We start from the raw sequence: 25,292 nt of genomic DNA on the forward strand, positions 1-25,292 counted from the left end.
CGGACTCCAAATGTACTCTAATTACTGCCAAAACGACCGTATCGGCACGTAGATGACAATTAAGAGGTAGACACAAGTGTTTGAGCGATCACTTGACGATAAACTTACGAACTGTCATAAATCATTCCGCGTACCAAACATGTGGCCCAATCATCACCGGGTGGTTTGCGGGAGGTGCAGAAATGAGGTATCTACAAATGGTAAGTTTTCTCATAATTTCGTTGTAAATATTTTATTTATCCTTGAAGTTTTCGTTTCAATTAGCAATTGTTCAAACCATAACTCGAGTGTGCTTTTGGATTCATAAGTATTGTGTGCGATTTTTTTCATTCCGAAGGCAGATTTATCGAATATTGAAATAATTGATGATGTTTACTGTTATTTTCAAATTAGGATTTTCGTTTTGAGTCGCACATTCTAATTTGTGAACTGATTTTGTCAACAATCGCAAGCAGTTTTGTGTGAAATTTTAAGGAAGCGAAACTTCTAACTACTCTTCGACATGAATTGAATCAGGTAATCTATTGCTATGCTACTGAAATTTATCATATAATCTAGTAGGATTAGTATAATTTTTTGAAATTTATGCTACTTTGAATTCAATATAATAGATTTGCCAATTTTCTGCAATTTTAGGTTTAACCAGATTAGTTGTGTGAAATCGAAATAACCTAAGAATGAGAATGAAAGATGTGCGACATTTTGTATGATTCAGCTAGTTACACTTGTAGCAAAGATTCTTGGCTCTATATTCTCAAGAATTAGGTATACTGCACTAATTTGGTGGAATTGAGAAGGTGTTTAGTACTTGCAACTATAATTCAATTTTTATGTTGATGTTTCGTACTAATTAATGTTTTCCCTAATCAGCGAAGTATGTAAATAGTGGTCAAGTTGTGGACCTTATTTTATGGTGTTGAATGTTTATGTTAATGTGGTAACTCTCTTACAACAACAATATATCCATGTTACTATAATGGTCTACTAATGTTATAACAATGTTGTGTCTGTGCGATAACAATATATCTATGTTACAGTAGAGGATACATACTTTCTCAGTTCTTATGTTACAGTGACTCTATATAACTGTTACAATAATTGTTCATGTGTGTTATAATAACTTGGTTTTATGTCTTGTTGCCTGGAATTGGGAAACAATAAAGGATACATACCTTCTCAGTTCTTATGTTACAATGACTCTATTTAAATGTTGTAATAATAGGTTATATGTGTTATAATAACTTGTTTTTATGTCTTGTTGCCTAGAATTGGGAAATAATAGAGGATACATATATTCCCAGTTCTTATGTTACAGTGACACTATATAAATGTTACAATAATATTTCATGTGTGTTATAATAACTGCTTGAACTTGATCATGAAGAGAGTAGAACAAGGGTGTGTTATTATAATGATATAAGTGTATTATTGTAATGGTGTAATACTGTTACTTTATGTTATAACCTGATGGTATACTCATATTACCATGATTGTGTATTTGTATTATGTTGATAGTAAACTATACCCTTTCTTAGCTTATGTTTTAACAACATGAATTTTGTTTTAGACAGATTTTTTAAGATTCATATCTTCAAGCTTAAATTCTTGTAGTGTGTTTTTTGTAACAGGCATGTATATTCATTAAGGCGGCACAAGTCGTGAATTTTGATGGCACTTGTTGTATATGCTTGATCTGCCATTAGGACTCAATGTTTTCTTGCTTTAAATTTCTTTGAGAAAAATGAATCTTGATTTCTCCCTTGTTTATATGAAAAATGTTTTACTATCTTTTATTTTGATGTACTTGCATCGTACTTCGTATGAGATCACTTTTTGTTGACAATCTGGTTTCAATGCCACATTTGGACGACCTCTTTATTTTTGGCAACAATGGGATAAATGTGTATTTAGGTTCAGGGGTGATGATTGTGAATTTGTGATTGTCCGTAAGTTGAATATAACCTAAGATCCTGATTGTTTGCTAACTTTCTATAGTGATGTAGTGGAGGAATATAACTTTAAGGCTTCTTGTTCATATTTTTGATATATAGTAAGAGAGCACCTACTATCATCTCCAATTGAGCCAAATAGTCAATATTCTGTATTTCCGGATTATGATGGAATATAGCAAAATTGCCCGATAAACTAGTGCAATTTTAGATGCAATTTCGAGATAGAAAGATATTTTTGTTCTTTGGTTTTGTGTGTATGGTTCTCTCGGTGTTTAATGGAAACTATGAGAAGAGACCATACCTGAAATTCCTTGAAACTCTAGGGGAAACAAAATGCGATATTGGGAGAAGACAGCAGGACATAGTCTGGAACCGCTGGGAGAAATCTGCTTGTAGTCAACTTCAAACAAAATTTGGAATAGCTCGGGGTCGATGTTGATCTCCATGTCTCGAGAGGGAATGTCTATCCATGAACTCTCGTTGGGGGAACATAATCGGGAACTGATCTCCATGTCTCGAGAGGGAATGTCTATCCGTGTACTCTCGCTGGGGGAACATAATAAAGGCGTGTCGAAATACCTGTCAAAGAAGAACCGCTCGTTGTGACAAGCTAGGTCTTGGCAGAACATGGCAACAGTTTGCTGTTGACTTGGAAATACGGATCCGGGCGAAGAATATACGTCGAACGGACCAAATATGTGATATGGCATCGAGGAAGCGCACCAAAGATGGGCCCACAAAATAACGAACTTATAAAGAATCTTCGAAAATTCCTATGGAGGGAAACTGAGGAAGAGGCGTAACAAGAGCTGCGTCCCTTGGAAGAGGCACAGCACCTGCTGCGTCTTTTCCTGAGTGCGGCAATTCTGCGTAAAAACCCGATGAAACAGAGGGGTTTGTTTCATTTATTCGAAACACAATCTCCTTAATTTCTTTCTCAAATTCCAACCATTTTCGTCAAAATTTGATCCAAAAGCTTGCATTTGTCATGACTAATCGAGGTATGTGTATAAATCTTGCATTTATCTTCCGTATTTGATCAAATGAGAGTGACAAAATTAGGGTTTTCGACCCTAATTAGTCGAAAATTTGGGGCTTTTCCCCCAAATGATTTTGCCTTGCAAAATTGACTTTATAAACGGCTAATTGGTAATATAAGTATCATAACCATGTATTTGTTTCGAATTTTCATTGAGTTTTGAGCATTTGAGTGAAATTGAGACGGTTTCACAGCTAAACCGTAAATCGCTTCGAAAATAGCCTTAGGATTGCCCATTTGTGACCAATCTTGGTATTTGGAATCCTTGCATGATGGGTAAACTTCCTACCATCTCGGAATTTTTATTGGTGACGGCTTTTTCAGGACACTTCCTAGGGCATAATCGTCGTTATAACGAAATGCTGTCGAAATTCCGACTCGAACCCATGACTAGGCTTCAACTTAGGCTTGACTTGACCCAAATTACCATATGAGCGGACGGGTTTGTGGGAAAATTGCCAAAGATTGCGAGAAAAGAGCGATTTCGAAGCTCCGAAAACTCGAAAATCCCCTAATCAAGGCTTGTCGTCACTTGACGCGGCCTAAATTTACTTTAATTTTGCAGGTGACGAGGCTTCTACATCTGGGAGAGATCCCATGGACGTCGACACTGCTGTTGACCCTTCTCAGATGCTTGAGGAGGCGTTGGAGGAGGCTTTTACTGCTGCGGTGGCGGCTGCCGAGGACGAGGTCCTTGAGAAGGAGGTTGTTGAGGAGGAGGAGGCCCCGAGACAGCCCAACGTTGGATGGGGTGGTCGCCAGCTGAGGGGAGCACCTGCGTGGGCTGAGACTTGGGACAGTAGGCACCTGCTTTGGGCTGCGAAGGGTCACCTGTCCTACAGGACGGTGAAGAGCTTAGCAAATCGAATTCACTGCTCTTAATTCATCTTCTTTGATTTATGTTTGTCATTCCTTTTCTTCCTCATCTGAGCTGAAGATAGCTTCTGTTTCAAATCAACATAGGAGGCCGGGAACATCAGATCGTTCTCGGGGTATACGACGACGATGGGGTGCTACGAGAGGCTGTCGGCTGAGGAGCGAGCCATGATCGAGCGGGGAGCGTTCGGTGCTTTGGTGCAGGCTTGGAGGGATATCGCGAGGAGGAAGCTTCGGGCTAACCTCAGTCTCGTCCGAGCTTTCTTGGACCGGTTCTGGGATACAACCTCCACGTTTCACATGCCTTTTGGCGAGGTGGGGGTCACGTTAGAGGACTATGGCATGATTTCTGGTCTGCCGTGTGGGACTGAGGTGGTGGAGTGGCCGGAGATAGCCATGAGGGTTGACTCGGCTGAGGCTAGAAGGTTGATTGGCTGGAACTTAGCGCTGAAGGCGGCTGCGGTACCTAGTTTGGTGCCTAGTTCTTACGTTCGGGACTACTTTGCGGGTAAGACCCCGGCGTTGGTGGTGATCGAGGGGAGGGAGACGGCTCCTCCTCCATGTACTGCAGAGCAGAGGGTCCGTTTGTGGCACTGGTGGTTTCTGTCTTAGATCTATCTCGGAGACAAGGGAGAGAGGCTTTTGACGAAGCTCTTTCCCTTTCTTTCTGACCAGAGCTCCCTAGGCCGTTGGGACTGGGTCACTGCTGGTTTTGCGGTCCTCATCCGCTTCATGAGGGCCATGGTTCGTCCGGAGTTGATGGAGAAGGGGACTTCTCCTGCTGTTGTCGGCCCTGGACTGCTGTTGGAGGTATGAACCTTCATTTTATTTCATGAAAGATCATTTCCTTCAAATCACGAAAGATCGTCGTTGACTTTCTTGTTTTACAGGCGTGGGTGTACTCCTACTTTCCGGGCCTCGCGCCCAAGAGGACGAAGCCGGTGGAGAAGGCCTATCCCGTTATGAGGGATTGGGTGATGTGTCGCACGAGGAGTCGGTGTTCCTTCCACGACGTATGTCGGCAGGAGGTGAACGCTCTTCAGTTGGACGGCGTGAGTATTTTACCTTGCATTGTTTGTCTCTCTTCTTTTACTTATAGAACTGATCATAAGAATGACCCTTCGTTCGCTTTTCTAGTGGGTGCCCGGGCCTTGGGAGGAGTATACTGGCGCTCCTCCCTTCATAGCTGAGGTCCTTCGACCTAGGAGCTCGAGCCGGTTGTTGTTGCGGACGTCGATCGGTCCTGTGTGGTACTTGGGTGAACGCTTGGCTCGTCAGTGCTCTCGGGATATCTTGACGGTTCCCATCGATCCTGCTCGGACGATGTTTAGGGAGCCTTCTGAGGCTGAGAGGGAGGCTTACCTGGCTGGCGTCGGTGGCGACGCTCTCCTTCTTCCTGATGAGGACTACTCGGTGTTCCTCTACGGGAGGTTGGCGTACTGGCCGGTTGTGGTAAGTGCTTTATCTTCTTTCATTTTTGATTATTTGAGAACACGATGAATGATCATCGGTTAATGGGAATCACCTGACTTTGCAGGAGGTCGAGGCGGCGGGCATCGAGCCCCTGAGTACCCCGAGACCCTTGAGTACACTGACGTGACGGGGATGACGACGATCTCCGAGCTACGTGACTTTGACGTGGCGGGGAGAGATGCTGGCTTGGACGAGTGGCAGCATCTGATTCGGAGGGTGAGTCTCCTAACTTGTATAATTTTGTGTAAAAACACATTTGCTTGAGTTTGTCCAATCGTTTGAGATTTTTCCTTTTGAAATGCAAGTTGCGCCATCCCGATTCGTGGCTTTGTGGAGGGTAGCCAACTGGCTGCGGGCTACTGCCGTCGAGGCACTCGCTGGCGGCCGAGGACGCCAGGTATGAATCTTCCGTTTACTTCATTTTCGAACTTTTCTAATCTTCCTTATGTTTGAAATTGACATGAGCCAATTCTTGTTGTTTGCAGAGGGAGCGCGAGATGGAGCGAGAGCTTGCCCAGTCCCGGGAGGAGAGAGCTCGCCTGCTGAGGGAGCTCGAGGTTCTGGACGCCGAGGTTGCTGCTCTCGAGGCGAGAGTTGCTGAGCTAGACGACGACCATCAGTAGCTTTTTTGTTGTTTCTTGTTTTTTTAGCTGTATTTTTGTACATTTTGTACATTTTAGGACCCAGATTTTTAGATTTTGTTTTGAGGCTCGAGCCCCCAGTTTGGTGTACATGTACTCTCTTGGTTGTATATATGATGGCCTGAGTGCCTTTGCTGCTGGGTTGCTTTGTTTGTACCTGCAGGTTAGCTTTGAACAGGTTTGGTAGATGACGGTTTGCGCCGTCATGCTGCCGAAATTTACATAGAACATACATTTGTACACATGGACTAAATTAGCGCGAAACCATGACTCGGAAACGCGAAAATTGTAAAAATTTGGCTGAAAATGAAAATGCAAAAAATTTGGTCGGAAATGACCGGACAGTAGGGAGGGTTACTCCCTAAAAAAAGAAAAAAATAGAAACCTATAAGTTTGAAATGTAATGTAGAACGGGAGTGAAATGATTCCCTAAAAAGAAAATTAAAAAAAGAAATGTATAAGTTTGAAAATGAATAAATTAAATTGGTGAAATGATTCCCCAAAAAAGAAAAATAAAAAGAAATGCATAAGTGTGCTAAAAATGACGAAAATGTCGATATCGCCTCGAAATGCGTGCCCGTGCAATTAGGAAACACGAAATATGGCAACTTGACGTATTTACCAAAATAATAACCCGTTTGAATAGGAAATTATTCGTTGAGGAATTTAGGAAAGATCCAACGCGGAAAATCACAGAAAGAAAGCTGGGGAAGAGGCGCAGCAAGAGCTGCGTCCCTTCGAAGAGGTGCAGTACCTGTTGCGCCTGTTCCTCAGTGCGTCCGTCCTGACGGATTTTAGGAAACAGTTTTTAGTATAAATAGAGACGTTGAGGGAGGTTTTATTCACATAATTCTTCCGTATCTCTTCGTCTTATTACATAAAGCTCTCAAAATAAGCGTACATCATGAATACTCTCGAAATTCGTCTAAAAGAATGGACAAATGAATTCTCTAATGTGGAGAAACACGACATGAGTGCTTATAATTTTGGATCGCTTTTGAGCTTGAAGCTGATCAAGGTAGTCAAACCATTTCTAGATGCTTGTCTTGATTATTGGGACCCGAATTATCACGTATTTGCCTTCCCTGGAGGCGACATTTGCCCATTTCCAGATGAAATTGCTGCGATTGGTGGTTGGGACCCAGAACACTCGCCTGCTATTCCCTCCACTTCTCAAGGGTATAAAAACAAGTTTAGAGACTTGCTTGGATTGGCAAGAGCTGATGTTGACCGTCTTGTGACCTCTAAAGGAGTGCGAATGTTGGACTTCATTGATCGATTCATCAATAGGGCAGATCCCACCATCTCTTATGTTGCGAGACGAAGGGCATTCGGATTTTGCCTATTACATGTATATGTCCTTCAAGGGCATGTTGATGAGGATATGAGAGGCGACCCTCGTCTCTTGAGCTTGATTGAGCAAATGGAGCTGCGCAGGAGCCCAGCTTGTCTGTGCTTAGGAGAGATCCTATTGGGTTTAGATAACAGGAAAGCCAGTCGCGACCTACCTTACTTGGGAAGTCCCATTATATTGCAGGTAAAAGAACTTTTTTTCTCTTTTTTTTTTTTCGTTTTTTTTGTTTTTTTTTTCGTTTTTTTTTTCGATTTTTGTTTTTTTTATTCCTGCTTTTGGTAGGTCTGGCTTATGGAGCGTCTTCGATTGATCGAGCCCCCAATTAATGTTTCTGCTTATCATGCTCGCTCAATTGCAATGAGGACCAGGCTTTACATGGTGGACTTCACTCGAGTTTGCAATTATTGGGAAAACAAATTGAAGAGTGATGATGGCCCCTTAATTAGATGGATCGTACCATGGTGGCATCTCAAATCGGTCACTGGAGTATCTTCTTTGGATCCTACCCGATCTGTCCGCATTCCCGGCTTGGAGTTTATGATATGCATCTTCCCGGAGAAGTTAATGAGGCATGTTGGATTGAAGCAGATGATCCCGAAGCTTGACACTGTCCCACAGACTGCCGTGGCGCTTACTACCGATAGTCGAAGAGAATGGGCCATCAAATGGGCTCAGAGGAACATTTGGTTCTTGAATTCTTCTGTCAGTGCTCTATGGTGTCAGATTCTTATATGCGGTGGAGGAAAGCTACTACTCCGGAGGAGCGTGAGAGATTAAAGAAGCGCGAGCCTGTTGACTACAAGGTTCGCGAGGTGGAAAAGGAGAAGGAGAAGCATCTGACTGAGGGAGAGGAGGAAGCCGGATTTCGAGTTGTTCATCCTTCGAAGAAACCGAAGACTTCTCCTGCCGTCGAGATGGTGGTTGACAAGAATGGCAAAGCAAGACCACGAGAGAGACCGTTGGTGATTAGGTCGGAAGTGGCGCAAGAGCGTCTGGCTCGAGGCCGAGACAAGAAATATGATAGAAATGACAAAGGCAAGGGGAAAATGGAAGAGTAGCCTAAGTCTTTATTATTATCTATTTATTATTATTATTATTATTGTAAGAAGAAGTTGGGATTTTTAGAATCCTAGCCTATTTATTTTTATTATGTAACGTACTATTATTATTAAAGAAATGAAATAAAAAGGTTAAGTGGTTAAGAAACCGTTATGATTTTCTATGATTATTCTTATCGAATTTCAAATGCAATTGCAAATGTCCTTCTATTTACATTTAAGACAATTAAATGGGTTGTATCCCGTGAAGGATTGCCTACGTATTCATTTAAAAAAATGAAATCAAACCCTTGCGCGTAGTTCGAGTAAATATAAAAGAATAATTGTTCTAAGCAAGAGCTTGTAATGAACTTAGAAAATAAGCATGAGCTTTACTTACTCCTAAAATGCAATTTAGTTTATTTGATGATATGAGAATGATAAATTGTCAAAGTGCAAGAGCAAGATGACATTAGCTTAGTCCAGCTCGGCCAGGGGCCGTTTATTCCGTACCACAGGAGCGACATGTGGGTTACGCGAGGCGCGTTTTTTGCTCCTATTCTAGGCATAGTAAAGTTTCAGTTGGTCAAGGTTTGTTGGGTTGGCAAATTCGTTCCCATCTAAGTCTGTGATCCTAACCGCACCCCCTGGAAGTATGGACTTGACTAGGAATGGCCTGGCCCAATTGGGTTTGAATTTTCCTCGTGGATCGACAGGTAAAAGAGCCCTAATTGATTTGAGGACCAAGTCTCCTTCTTTGATGTTCCTTGGCCTAACCCTTTTGTTGAAGGCTTGTTTGATACATGCCTGATATGTTTGCACATTGTGTAATGCACGTAACCTTCGTTCATCCAGGAGGATGAGTTCTTCATATCTATCCCTTTTCCACTCGGCTTCTGGGATTTGACTTTCGAGTAAAATATGCAAGGATGGTATTTCTAGCTCGACTGGTTGTACATCTTCCATGCCGTAGGTCAAATAGAAAGGGGTGTCCCCACTGGGCGTCCTAACAGACGTACGGTATCCCCATAAAGCAAAGGGTATCTTGCTTGGCCAATCTCTATAGTTGTCAATCATTTTCTTGAGAATCGTGACAACATTTTTGTTTGCTGCCTCTACCGCGCCATTGGTTTGTGGTCTATATGGCGATGAGTGGTTATGCTTAATTTTGTACTTGGCTAGCAATTGTTCAGTCTCAGCTTGGAAATGTGATCCATTGTCACTGATGATCTCATGTGGGCAACCATATCGACAGATAATGTTGGTTTGTATGAACTTTGCTACGTTCTTGGCTGTAAGACTGGTGTAGGAAGCCGCTTCTACCCATTTGATGAAATAATCAATTGCTACTAGGATGAAACAGTGACCTCCTGTTCCGGCTGGAGTGATCTTGCCGATGATGTCAATTCCCCAAGCAGAAAATGGCCAGGAAGATGTCATGGTGTAAAGCAATGAAGAAGGGACATGTTGCACATTCCCGAAGATTTGACAATTATGGCAATGTCTTACATATTTGATGCAATCAGATTCCATTATGGTCCAATAATACCTTAAGCGTGTGATTTTCTTTGCCATCATGGGTCCACTCATGTGAGGGCCACATTCTCCATCATGGACTTCTTCCATCACTTTCCGTGCCTGTGAATGATCAAGACAACGTAGGATTACACCAAGAGGTGTTCTTTTGTATAGTTTTCCTTGCATGAGAACGTATTGGGAAGCTAGCAAGTGGATAGCGCGTTGTCCCCTTTTGTCCATTTCTGGTGGATAGGTGCCATTGAGCTTGAAGTTTAGGATTACTTGGATCCAAGGTTTCTCCGCAATTTCCTCTTCATCGGTGATTTGGTGCACATAAGCTGGCTCAGATCGTCGTTCGATGCATAAAGGCATTTCTACCATGCTATCCGGCATATTAATCAAAGATGCAAGTTTTGTAAGAGCATATGCAAATTGATTTTCTTCTCGAGGTAGATGTAGGTAGGTCACTTGATAGAAGAATTGGGCAACTTGGTCTATTCTGGCTTGATAAGGTGCTAAGCTTTCGCTTCGGATTTTCCAAGATCCCGTAATTTGATTGATGATCAAAGATGAATCCCCATGTACTCGAAGATTCTTGATGCCTAAACTTACCGTCGCTTGCAATCCAATGAGACAAAGCCGTATTCTACAAATACGTTATTTGTCACCTCGAAGTCGAGTTTGACAGAGATTGGTGTATGCTCGCCTTCAGGAGAAATGAGCAACACTCCTATTCCACATCCTCTTAAATTCGATGCCCCATCAAAATAGAGGTCCCAAGAGTCTACATCCGTTTGGAGTATATCCTCATCCGGAAACGACCAGGTGTCTATCGTTTGTGTATCATTGATGGGATTTTCTGCGAAGAATTCTAAGAACGCGCGCCCCTTTATAACTTTCAAAGGTACATACTTGAGATCGAACTCTGAGAGCATCAAAGTCCATCTTGCTAAACGTCCATTGAGAACGGGTTTCTCGAAGAGGTATTTGACAGGATCCATTTTGGAGAATATTTTGACGGAGTAGCTAAGCATGTAATGGCGTAGCTTCTTCGTTGCCCACACAAGAGCGAGGCATGTCTTCTCGAGTGGTGTGTATTTGCACTCGTACTCCAAGAACTTCTTATTAAGGTAGTAGATCGCTCTTTCTTCTTTTCCTACAGTTTGAGCTAATATGGCGCCCATGGCGGTTTCAGTTACCGTGAGATATAAACCAAGAGGTTGATCTCGTTGAGGTGGCATGAGCACTGGTGGTTTGGCTAGTATTTCCTTGAGTCGGTCGAAAGCCTTCTTGAAGCCGTATTATCCACTAATATGTCGATGTGTGGTAGAGGAAAGTCATCCTTAGGACTCGCTTTGTTTAAGTCTCTAAAGTCAACACAAACACGGATTCTCCCATCCTTTTTGGGTACGGGTACTATGTTAGCTACCCAATCTGAGTACTCGGAAACTTTGATGAACCCGGTTTTGAATTGTTTATCGACTTCTTCTTTGATTTTGAGAGCCCATTCTGTCCTCATTCGACGAAGCTTTTGTTTCACGGGTCTGAAACCTGGTTTCATTGGGATTCTATGCTCTGCGATATCCCTGTCGATCCCTGGCATATCTTTGTAGGACCAAGCAAAAACGTCTTTGAACTCGTGCAGGAGGTCTATGAAATTGGCCCTTTCGGTGGGGCTCAAGGTTGTCCCTATCCTAAGTTCTTGGGGTTCTAGTTCAGCTCCTACGTTGATGGGTTCAGTATTTTCTATCACTGGTCCCCCTTCCCCCTCTTGTAGTATTTCTTTGGCTATGTAGGGAGGTATTTCAATTGAGTCTGGGTCTGGGTCATTCTCATTATCATCGTAAACAGAATTGCATTCAAGATAACACGAAGAGTAAGCAGAACCTGGTTTATTCATATTAAGATTTGAGAAAAGTTGAAACAAAGCTAGGAGAAACGAGGGGAGTGGGAATGACGATAGGAGGAGACTCTCTAGGAACTTCTCTAGACTCCGACTCTGACTCCGACTCTGACTCGAATTCATCATCTTCTGGTTCTCCTTTGAACATCTCTCCTTCTCCAATGGTGAGCTTGAAGAGTCTTCCTTGATTGTTTGTCCACTTGATCGATTTTCTCCATCCTTTCTGCTGATTGGTGTTGGTTTATGTGATTAACTTGGTAGGGTTGAAGTGATCGTCTTGAAGTATCATGGTAATGATCTCATCCTGCGCGGCACTAACAAATCGATCTTCTCCAAATAGTAGACTCACAGCTTGTTCGTCTAAGCAAGGTGCTTGACGAGTCTTGTCGGTAGGAACCGTTTCTGGAGGAATGAAGTAACAATCGTGAAAGATCTCGATTTTGGCTAGCTTCCTTTTGAGATAGTGCCAAGGCTTAGGAAATCCGTGAAAGATATCTTGTCTTCCTTCCCTAACGAAGTATTCATTTAGGGTAGGGAGGTAAGGTCGCATTTGGATTCCCACGTTCTTACGGTTTTGAGCTTGAGTGAGCATTTCGAGAACTTCCTCTTTAGTGGGTTTGTACTAGCCCCCGGGGTATTCTTTGTGAGTTACCCTCTTTGTAGGGTGTAAAGATGTTTCTTCGGATAGGATTCAAAGGCATTCCCGGGAAGTATCCCTAGGTCTTGAGTATGTGGTTGACCACTAAGTTAGAGTAAGGATTGAATTATAAGGGTGCCAACTCACTTTCTATGACATTTATGATATGGAAGCCCCCAAGTTCATGTACTGGATCTGTAAGGACTTGATTACTTGACTTCTTTTCGATTATTGCCTTGATGGGCGACGAAGTGATCGTCACCACTTTACCATTTAGTGGGATTTTGATTTTCTGGTGGAGTGTGGATGTTACTGCTTTGGAAGCGTGAATCCAGGGTCTTCCCAGAAGTATGTTAAAGGATGCCTCAATGTCCACTATTTGGAAGTTGACCTTTCGCTCAATCGGCCCTGTGGCTATGGTTAAGTTAACAAGTCCTACTACCTTTCGCCGTGTACCATCATATGCGCGAACACCTTGGTTGGTAGGGGTCCAATCCGACTCTTTCATGCCCAATTTGTATGCCGTTTTCAAAGGTATGACATTGACTGCGGAGCCATCATCTACCAAAGTCACTGGCACATTCTTCTTTAAGCAAATGACAGTGATATAAAGAGCCAAGTTATGACTAGCACCAAAGGGTGGCAAATCCTTATCCGAGAAAGTAATAGGATGACTTTGCTTTGGTGATTCTTGGAAGACCAAGTTGACAACGTCGTCGGGTGTGGAGTTATGTGCCACATTTAGTTTGACCAAGGCTTGTAGTAAAGCTTGGCTATGAGGGAATGAGCTTTCCACTAGTTGCCAGACTGAAAGATCAGCCTTTGTCTTCTGTAGTTGCTTTAGCAAATTGTCGGTAGAACCTTCTTCATTATCATTCGGTATGACCACATTGGTTGGACCGTTCGCTTTGGGACCATTTTCAGAGGTGCTTTGGTATGGGCGTCCCGAACGAGTGAGGTGGTCTACATCTTGATCTTCACAATTTTGGACTATTTTCTCACTGATTTTGACTAAGTAGTGTTCAGTGAGATACTCGTATTCATCATCATCGGCCCATAGTCCATTGACAGTAGCAAGTTCTATCATTCTCATGATTTCAGCCTCTAATTGGATAATTTGGTTGACTAGCTCATCAACCATGGCTAGTACTTCTTGCATTGTAGTGTTTTGAGAGAAGACTAGTGGTGCACGTTCTTTAGGTGTGGCGTTGGGGCCACGTAGGGTCGCCACTGCACTCTCTAGTTCCATGACTTGCCTATCCACACTCTTTGCCCATGCAATGAAATCTCAGTGATGGTTGGAGAAATGGTAGAATAGTTCCCTTCATTTTATATTGCATGAATTTCATCTTCGACTGGACAAATGAGGTGTGAATAATCTACGGTAGATTCTTCACTTGTAATCACTAGAATTCCAAGAGGATTTTGAGTGATGTTAGGCTTACCTCCAGGTGGTATAGGTAGGCGACCGTCTTCAATCATATCTTGAAGTACATTTTTCAGTTTGTAGCATTTTTCTGTATCATGTCCCTTACCTCTATGGTATTCGCAGTATGAATTCTCGTCCCAGAACTTGGATTTCTTTTCTGGTTCGGGTGTAGGGCCTATGGGTTGAAGTTTACCCAGCTTCATCAACCTTTTCAGAGCGTTGGAATATGTGTCCCCTAGATTTGTGAAATTCCTTGGAGAGTTCTTCTTAGATGGTTCGAGAAGGTTAACTTCATCAGTTTTGCTAGTAGAGCCGTAAGAACGACTTGTTAAGCCTTGATATCCACGACCTATCGTTTTGGACAAGAGCCCTTTATGGATGTCATCTTCGATCCTCGTCCCTAGTACGGTTAAATCTTTGAAGGTCTTGATGTTTTGATACCTCAAATGATTTTCATAGATGGGCTTTAGGTTGTCCACGAATTTCTCCACGAGAGTAGCTTCATCCGGACGTTCAACAAGTTGAGTACTAGTTTTCCTCCACCGACTTAGGAAGTCTGTGAAACCTTCTTTGTCATTTTGGGTAAGAACCTCTAAAGTGCGCATGTTGACCTGGATTTTAACATTATCCGCATATTGTTTAGCAAACTCGATTGCGGTATCATCCTAGGTAGCGATTTTCTTGTGCTCTAGCGAATAGAACCATTGTTTTGGGAAGGTGTCAAGAGATGAAGGAAAGATCCTTAAGAACATCTCGGGTTTAATGCCTTTGATATTCATGTAATCCTTGAAAGCACGGATATGGTTCAAAGGGTTTTCATGCCCCTTGAATTTAGGGATATCCGTCATGTTGAAGTTGGTTGGCAACTTGGAACTCACGGCCTCATATTTGCGATTGTTCTCCCTATAAATGTCATCCACTTTGAGATACATCAATTGCTCTTCCAAGTATTGGAGTCGTTTCTCAGCTGCAGTCATACCTATGGGAGGGTTTTCGTCCCCGAAGTTGTTCACAAATTCATCAGACACGTTACTTTCTCGAGGAGACATCCTCGTTTTCACGGCTTATATTCGGCCCTCAATGGTGTCAAGGCGATCATACACTTGGTCTTGAGTAACTTGGAGACGAGCTAGCGCGGCTAGGATTTGATCATTACCATTCTGGAGTTGGTTGAAGTTCACGTCGCTTGTTTCAGGTATCTTGGAAACTGAATAAGAGATCGACGACGGATCAAAACACGATCGACCATTCTAGCACACTTGCTCGAAAATAAATGTTTTGACTCGTGAAGTGGGAGTGTGCCACTTGTGTCAAGTGAGTTTTGAGGAAATGACAAATTTTGAAAAATGTTGGTCTTAGTCAACTTTAGTGTAGTTGTAGGAGTGGACTCGAAGTGAGGTTTTGAAATGGGTTTTAAGGCCCGAATTTTGACTCGACAATTGGACGGAGTTTCGGCTGATTTTGCGCTAATATTAGGCCCAAGTTTCGAAAATGCTTACATTTTAAAGAAGGATTTTGAAAAAAATCGTCATGATTTGTTTTAGAAATGGTGATCACATATGGTACAAACATTATACAAGCATTAGAACGGGATGCTGAGTGCATTTAAAAAGGGTTTTGGTTTAAAGGGTGGGTTGTCATACCGAACAATCAAACCCAAAGTCTGTGGAGAGGTTCGTACCAAACAAGAGTAAGGCCGATTCCTAGTCCATTTCCTCAAGTAGTGAAAGTCCTTGATACAAACAAGAGTAAGTACCATGGTATGGATGACGTCAATCCCTATCCATCCTTGGGCCCAAATAAAAATTAGGACCGTTTAGACGGGACGATTGGTCGAATGGGTTGGATTGGGCCTAGGAAGGCCGAATAAACGATCTAGGAAGACCGAGTTATGAAAACTGAAAATTGTCTTGTACAAACTATTTCCTAACCTTGTTCAAGTTTCACCCTTTTGGCTACACGTAAGCGTATTACTCCCCAGCGGAGTCGCCAAACTGTGGTTGCGGGCCCACGGGGGCGCTTGGGAAACAAGCATTTGCATTTGTGGAGTCGCCACCAATTTATTGTGGAAAATGGGAAACCGTTCTAATACCTCGTGCCATGTCAAGACACAAAGTAGTGACATGAACATCAAGAACTCGTTACCCTTAGCATTCTATGTCTAGAATGACTCTCGTGGATGCCAATGAACACGGATGTTCACAGAGATCTGGAGTAAGGGGTGAGGGTATGTATTAGGAAGCTCTTTTGATCGAACATCTAATCCCGCCCGCCTCGATAGCGGCCTCTACTAATGATTAGGGAAATTGTCTATACTCGATATATTGTCGATTTATATGCATGCAATGCAACATCCAACGTTTTAATCCTAACATGTGAGAATTAAACTAAGTCGGTTAACACGAAGTTTAATATGCAATTGAGTCGAAGTAGGAATTAGGTTGATTACATGTGAGAGCATACAAAAAATACAAGAAATATAATAATAAATACAATAATGAAAATTACAATAATTACATTGGATTTATTGATTTATGTCGAAAATACATTTAAAACGGATGGTTTTAGAAAAGAAAGAATAAATAAATTGACGAACAGAAATTAGGCGATAATACGATTAATAGTTAATTAGATACGTAACTAATAAACTAGGTCAAGGCAGAAACCGGAGTTCAGGGACAGAAATAAACCAGGAACAGGCGCAGCAGAGCTGCGTCCCTTGGAAGAGGCGCAGCAGTTGCTGCGTCCATTCCTTGGCTCAGTTCTGGCTGTGAAGCCGGAATTGCATATTGTTAATGTTTATTGGTGATTTTTAGGATCGATTATGAATAATTGACTCGGATTAAAGTGATTAGCAAGTTATTTACATGTGATTAAGGTCATAAAAACAATAAAACATAGATGAAATCGATTAGAACGAATTAATACAAGATTAAAAGGATTATTAACAAATTAGCAAACTAAACAAATTAATTAGACTAAACAAGTTATTAATGACGAATTAATGATGGTGAGGATAAACAAAAGGTGGAAAATATATCAATGACGAATTCCAGAGACTCAATATTGATGAATCGAACATCTAAAACCCGAATTTGATTTTAATGACGAAAACCCGCAAATATGAATTACTTGGGATTTAAGTTGGGATTTAAAAGATGATAAATTATTAATGATGTATTAATGATATGTCAGATTATTATGCTTAAGTTATTATGTCAAAGAAACAACGAACGATTGAAAACAAAAGAAAAACAAACAAATTAACAAAAGACGAAGGAAGAAGAAAGGAAGCAGGAACTGCGGCAGCCTCACGAAGAGGCGCAGCAGGTGCTGCGTCCCTTCGAAGAGGCGCAGCAGTTGCTGCGTCCTTTATCGACGGTTGTCCTCTGATAATCCTTAAAAAAGGCTTAAACACGGTTTTAGAAATCGGCTTTAAGAGTACTTTCGAGATAAATCTTACAATATGATTACAATAATAAAGAACAATAATTACAAGAAGGATTTACACCCTCAGACTTACATGTTTGACGAAACGAGATGAACTAAGTATATGTTTTAGTGATGCTCGACTCGAATGTAGACGAAAGTGCCCTCGTAAGAGGAATTTAAACAGATTGATTAAGTTGATTATGGTGGAGTTGGTCAAATTGGTAGGTCATGCAAAACGAGGCTGGTACTCAGAAAGATTCGAGCTTACGTGGTCGAATGTTCAAGCACGTAGACGTCCAAAAGTAAGAACGTGGTCTAGAATGCAAAGGGAGAAGAGAAGGGCGGACACTCGCGTGAGAAATATGTGAGACCGAAAGTCTCTATTTATACTAATCACACGGAGGAAATTAGGGGTTTCGGAGAAACTTTGGAAGTGAATCTCGAAAAGATATGAAAAGATACGAAAAATACGCAGAAAAGGACTTGGGAAGAGGCGCAGCATGTAACACCCCCATACTCCAAGTGCCTTACCAGGACCACTCAGGTATGAAGACATTACCATCTCGGTTACCCGAGGCAATGATAATCAAACAACAATAAAGAAACAATGCTTAATATAATAATTTAGTGAATAGTTACAATCCTCAAGCCAAACCAAAAGTACGATACATTATTTCAAACTGACTGTCTAACTGAAAAGTAAATAAACTAAAGGCTACAGCGGAAGACTCCTATCATCATGTCGTGGCATCCCAGCCTATCCCAAGACTCATCTCAATACTCGCTCAATATCCGCTCACCATCCCCGAATGGATCACCGCAGTTTACAAAACAACACCGGTCAAGACTAATCACACAATCAATATAGATAACAATAATAAGATAAACAGCATTGAATCACACACACACACACACACACACCACCAACCAATTCCCATTATCTCAATATCGATCTGTCCACCGGACCACCGATGGGGGACCGCACTGCCGTTCCCACCTAAGCCCCGCTCATCATACCGAGCGATAACCCCGTCCATTAATGTGCACATCCCCTTCTGTGGCGGGTTCCACGAAGGGCGAAACTAGGGCGTGAAGTCACTCCCGCAAGTGACCCCACTCACCCGAGAACGCATCTCGAGAACCATCAACAAGCAATCACAACCACAAACACAAGATAATCATCATATCAAACAACCAAATACAAGACATCACCAATATCCCATTATGGGACTAATACTGAGTAGGAAATCCTACCGGAAAGCACAAAATGATCGAGACGGTATCAACAAATGTATCAAAAGCCTCTTCTACGAACCCTCCTCCTATCATATAACACATAGAGGCTACACATCACATACTACACACAAAACCCCTAATCTCTAAATTAGGGTTTAACTAAACTTAACAAAATATTATAAAAATTATATTAAAAGCTTACCCTCGACGCAAGGAACTCAACGATACGAATAACGACAAGAACTGACCGTCTGAACTCCGGGAATTGCTAAGAATGCGATTAGGAAGATGAACTGGTTGCTTTCTCTCTTAAACAGGGTTTTAGGTTTTGTAAAAGTGATTTAAAACAATGACGACTATGTTTAAATACCTTAATCGCATAATTAACAAAACCCGAGAAAACTCCCCGTAAAACCGGACACTCGATCGAGTACCCAAGGTACTCGATCGAGTACCCCCTTACTCGATCGAGTACCCAAGCTACTCGATCGAGTACCCAACAGGTCAGAAACTATTTTATTTCGCAACTTACCCTTACTCGACAGAGTAAGGGCTACTCGATAGAGTACCCCAAGACTTATAAATACGGAGTATTACAGTCTTCCCTCCTTAAAAGGAACTTCGTCCCCGAAGTTCAAACCACTACTAAACAAAGGTACTCCCACAACATTCCCAACTCAAAAGCCAAACAAAATTTAACATAAAGCATGATACTAACCCAACTCATCCCAACAAACATACCGACACAACATATAAAAGGTGTATAAAACTCTTAAAACTGCTCGCGATCATCTCCTACCCCCCTAAAAGAAACAAGGTTACGTCCCCGTAACCATACATACCTGATCAAAGAGGAAAGGGTAACGCTCTTTCATAGCTTCCTCTGGCTCCCATGTAGCTTCCTCGGTCTCGTGGTTAGACCAAAGGATCTTAAGCAAAACTGTCTCACCACTCCTAGTCTTTCTAACCTTTCGGTCTAGAATCTGCTTAGGCACCTCAAGATATGATAAGGACTCATATAGCTCTAAGCTCTCTGCCTCTAACACATGTGACGGGTCACTCACATACTTCCGCAGCTGCGATACATGAAACACATTATGCACTCTCTCCAACGCAGCTGGTAAAGCCAAACGATAAGCAACTTCCCCAACTCGCTCTAAGATCTCATAAGGCCCTATAAACTTCTGACTTAGCTTGCCTTTCTTCCCAAATCTCATAACTCCACGCACGGAGACACTTTCGTAAGAACCTTGTCCCCAACTTGAAACTCTATGTCTCGACGATGTAGGTCTGCATAACTCTTTTGTCGGTCCTGGGTCGCTCTCATCCGTTCCCCGATCATCTTAACTGTTCCACCATCTCATGCACCATCTCTGGTCCTAAAACCATTGCCTCAAGACTTTGTCGTCCCCAACAGATTGGACTCCTACATCTCCTCCCATACAAAGCCTCAAACGGTGCCATACCAATACTGGTGTGATAGCCGTTGTTGTAAGAAAACTCTATCAAGTCCAACCTCTGCTCCAGCCTACCACCAAAATCCATCACACAAGCTCGCAACATATCCTCAAGAGTCTTGATCGTTCTCTCGTCCGCCCGTCGTCGCAGGATGAAATGTTGTACTCATCTTCAAAGTTGTTCCCAACGATTCCAGCAACTCTTTCCAAAACCTTGATATAAATCTCGCATCTCTCTGTCGGACACTATGTCCTTAGGGACTCCATGTAACTTAAGCACGTTCTTTCGATAGGCCATAGCCAATTGTGCCTTAGTCCATGTATCTTTCATTGGAACAAAGTGAGCTGACTTGGTCAGACGATCCACTATCACCCAAATCATGTTGTTACCTTGTTGACTCTTAGGCAAACCCACAATGAAATCCATGGAAATGGATTCCCACTTCCACTCGGGCACCTCTAAAGATCGAATCTTACCTTGTGGTCGTCGCTGTTCACCTTTAACTCTCTGGCATGTCAAACAACGGGACACAAACTCACCTGTCTCTTTCTTCATCCTGTGCCACCAAAACGTTTTCTTCAAATCCTTGTATAGCTTGTCTCCACCTGGATGAACTGAATATGGTGTGCAATGCACCTCTGTCATGATCGTATTTTTCAACTCCTCATCATTAGGAACACACCACCTACCATCAAACCTCAAACTACCATCTCTATGAATAGAAAACCGGGACACTGTCCCTTTCTCTACTCCAGCTCTCCACTCCACTATCTTAGGATCCAAAGCCCGTTTACCTCGAATATCATCATAAAACTCAAGTCAGATCTTTGTCATATCACCCATGGCATCTCCTTTCGCTTCATATGTATCCCAAAGCTCGCTACCTCATCCTCAGCCTCATCAAAGATAGAGCTGTACACAAGGAATGTACACTCTTCCTACTCAAAGCATCAAGAACAACGTTGGCCTTCCCTTCATGGTTGATGATTTCCATGTCGTAATCGCCAATCAACTCCATCCACCCCTCTCTGTCTCATGTTCAATTCCTTCGCGTGAAGATGTACTTAAGACTCTTGATGATCAGAAAATACCTTAAAGATTGCTCCATAAAGGTAATGTCTCCAAATCTTGAGAGCAAACACCACTGCACCCAACTCCAGATCATGAGTAGGGTAGTTCTCCTCATAAGGCTTCAACTGCCTAGAAGCATAGGCAATCACTTTACCATTCTGCATTAACACACATCCCAGCCCATTCTTCGAGGCATCTGTATAAACCTCAAAATTCTCGCTCCCTTCAGGCAATGCTAAGACAGGAGCTGTGGTCAATTGCTCCTTTAATGTTTGGAACGCCGTCTCACAACTCTCATCCCACAAAACCTGTTCTCTTTCCTCATCAACGCCGTCATCGGTCTAGCTATCTTGGAGAAATCTTTCACGAACCGTCTGTAGTATCCAGCTAAACCCAAGAAACTCCTAACCTCAGCAACATTCTTCGGTGCTTCCCACTTTGTCACCGCCTCAATCTTCGCCGGATCCACAGCTACCCCGTCTTTAGAGATTACATGCCCCAGAAAAGCAACTTTCTCTAACCAGAACTCACACTTGGACAGCTTAGCATACAACTCATGATCCCTCAAAGTCTGCAACACGATCCTCAGATGCTCCTCATGCTCCTCCTTAGTCTTAGAGTAGACTAAGATATCATCGATAAACACTACTACAAATCGGTCCAAGAACTGCCTCGACGATTCTATTCATCAAATCCATAAACACTGCCGGCGCATTAGACAACCCAAACGGCATCACCACATACTCATAATGGCCATACCTTGACGTGAAAGTTGTCTTTGGTATGTCCACCTCTCTAATCTTCACCTGATGGTACCCCGACCTCAAATCAATCTTAGAAAAGACTGTTGCACCGCTCAACTGATCAAACAGGTCATCTATCCTTGGCAAAGGATACTTGTTCTTTATCGTCACACGGTTCAGCTCCCTGTAATCTATGCACAACCTCAAGCTCCCATCTTTCTTCTTCACGAAAAGAACTGGTGCTCCCCAAGGCGATACACTTGGTCTAATGTATCCCTTCTCTATCAAATCATCCAACTGCTTCCTAAGTTCCTCCATCTCCTTAGGACCCATACGGTACGGTGCCTTAGAGATTGGCCCCGTCCCTGGCTTCAACTCTACGGTGAAATCTATCTCCCTCTTCGGTGGCAACCCCGGAATCTCCTCTGGAAAAACATCTGCAAACTCTCCCACCACTGGTATCTCATCAACTGTCGGGCTCTCTATCCGGTCATCTCTCACATGGCACAAGATCAAAGGACATCCCTTCCTCAGATAAGACTTCAATGTAACAGCTGCAATCAACTTAACTTTGGGTTTGACGAGAAACCCACGATAAGACACACTAACACCCTTTGGACCTCTTAAGGACACTTTCTTTTGATGACAGTCTATCTTAGCTTTATACTTTCCTAACCAATCCATCCCAACTATCATCTCAAAACCGTTAAAAGGAAACTCTAGCAAGTCTACAGGGAAATCAACTTGCCCAACTACCAAAGATACATCTCTAAACAATCTCCCACACGATACAGACTCACCCGAAGGTATGAAAACTTGCTCACTAACAGATTCATATACTCAAACCCAATCTGTTTTACATGACTCGAGGACACAAACGATCGAGAAGCCCCGAATCAAACAAAACAAAGGTAGGAATACCATTAACAAGGAATGTACCGGTGATAACGTGCGCATCTTCCTCATTTGCCTTCTTCTCCATCATGAACAACTTGCCATCGGTCTTCGTCCACCGCCTGGACAAGATCGGGCCGATGCGGTCGGCTTAGCACCGACCCTTGATTGTTGTTGTTGTTCGTCGGTGTTTTTCGATAAGAATTACCTCCGTTGCGGTTGCCTCCACTGTAACTCGACTTCCCCGGTTTGGCCATGATCCACCCGGTCCGTTGCTCGCGAAGCTCGTGCAGTCTCCGGAAAGATCCCGGTGCACTTGTGCACTCATGTCTCTTGTGGCCTACACCACCACAACCAAAGCAGATCACTCCCCAACTATTACTCACACTTCCACGGCCACGCCCAAAGGAAGTCCCAAAGACTAAACCGGACCCTTTAAGAAAATCCTTTAGACTGATTGTAGTTGCCTTTCTTGTGATTCGATTGGCCACCACCCTCGCTCTCAGACTTCCTCTTCTCACCACCTGACCTCTCCTGAGCCATCTCCACCAACCTCTCCACTCTCCCAGCCCTCTCATAAGCTTCCTTAACATCAGTAAGGATCCCCACGGGTAACTTATCCATAATCTTGGTGGTCAACCCCCTCTCGAACCTCAACGCCAAATTCTCCTCACTCAAACCCATGTCCTCAGCATACCTAGACTTCTCGTTGAACAGCCTGTAGTACTCAGCCACAGACATCTCAGCAGTCATCTTAAAACCATCAAACTCTTCTCTCATCTTACTCCGCACATGCTCCGGTACAAACTCCTTCCTCACAGCCTTACGGAACTCCTCCCAAGGTATAGCAGGTAAGCCTTGGTTTGCATATATCTCCCTAGCACTCACTTTCACTGAATCCCACCACTTGCCTGCTGCCTCCCTCAGATAGAACGCGGCCTGTTCCACTCTCATCTCATCAGGACAATGAACCAAGTCTAAGATGTTCTCCATCTCTCTCAGCCAACTATCAAGCAGATTAGGCTCCCCAACCCCCTTGTATTCCTTCGGGTTAAACCTCGCAATGTAAAGGCTGATTTTTGATTGATCAACCTCCTTCTCCTTATCCTTATTCTTGTCCTCATTCACTTTCTTTAGGGTCTCAGTAAGAGCATCCTGGTGCTCTAACATCTTAACGATGTCATCCACGGTCATAAGCTCAGCTCTCGCATACAAAGCAGTTCTCTTGGGCGGCATCTTGAAACTATACATATATAAGAAAAGGGGTAGATATGAACATACGTACTAAACTTCAAAACACGAAGACGCGACCCCCAGAACCTACTCGATCGAGTTTCCAAACCCACTCGATCGAGTAACGGGCTACTCGATCGAGTGCCCCACGTACTCGATCGAGTACCCAAACTTCGACCCAAACGGACCTTCCGATCTCTTACCTACTCGATCGAGTATCTAGGCTACTCGATCGAGTGATTTTCTACTCGATCGAGTACCCCTAGTTACTCGATCGAGTGCCCCAAAACTCGATTCTGGACTCAAAATCGCCAAAAACCCACCCGATCGAGTTAGTCCCACTCGATCAAGTAACACTAATTCGTAAGAGCTATCCGCATGTTACGTCATATGCTAACATGTTAAACTTTATAAATCACATATTATATCATAACAATCATGCTACACATCTTTTCTATATCTACGAGATCATTTCATCATGCTATTAATTGCCACGTTGTAAAACATTCAACATGTTACCATTTCATCAACAGTTTCTATATATCATCACTTTTCTTTCACCTTCTCAACTTACAACTTCGAACATCCAACAATCAACACATTCCATCACCTTTGTAAACAAGTTAACCAAACACACATACAACTCGACAAACACTTCCCCCATGTGACCGGTTCAAAGTTGTAGGGCGACCCCTGCGACTTTAGGATGTCTCCCAAGCCTTTGCACTAGCTCCTACAACTTTTACCCCAGGTTCATTTTAATTGACTCCCTATGTTCATTAAGTTCATTGGTTACAGGTTTCAGGATCGTCGCTCTGATACCATTTGTAACACCCCCATACTCCAAGTGCCTTACCAGGACCACTCAGGTATGAAGACATTACCATCTCGGTTACCCGAGGCAATGATAATCAAACAACAATAAAGAAACAATGCTTAATATAATAATTTAGTGAATAGTTACAATCCTCAAGCCAAACCAAAAGTACGATACATTATTTCAAACTGACTGTCTAACTGAAAAGTAAATAAACTAAAGGCTACAGCGGAAGACTCCTATCATCATGTCGTGGCATTCCAGCTATCCCAGTACTCATCTCAATACCTGCTCAATATCTGCTCACCATCCCCGAATGGATCACCGCAGGTTTACAAAACAACACCGGGTCAAGCAGACTAATCACACAATCAATATAGATAACAATAATAAGATAAACAGTAAATTTGAACCGTCACACACACACACACACACACCACCAACCAATTCCCATCATCTCAATATCGATCATCCACTTTGGACAGACCACCCGATGGGGGACCGCAGCCACCGTTCCCACCTAAGCCCCGCTCATCATACCGAGCGATA

Source organism: Silene latifolia, chromosome X (assembly GCF_048544455.1).
Source record: "Silene latifolia isolate original U9 population chromosome X, ASM4854445v1, whole genome shotgun sequence".
Classification (NCBI taxonomy): domain Eukaryota; kingdom Viridiplantae; phylum Streptophyta; class Magnoliopsida; order Caryophyllales; family Caryophyllaceae; genus Silene; species Silene latifolia.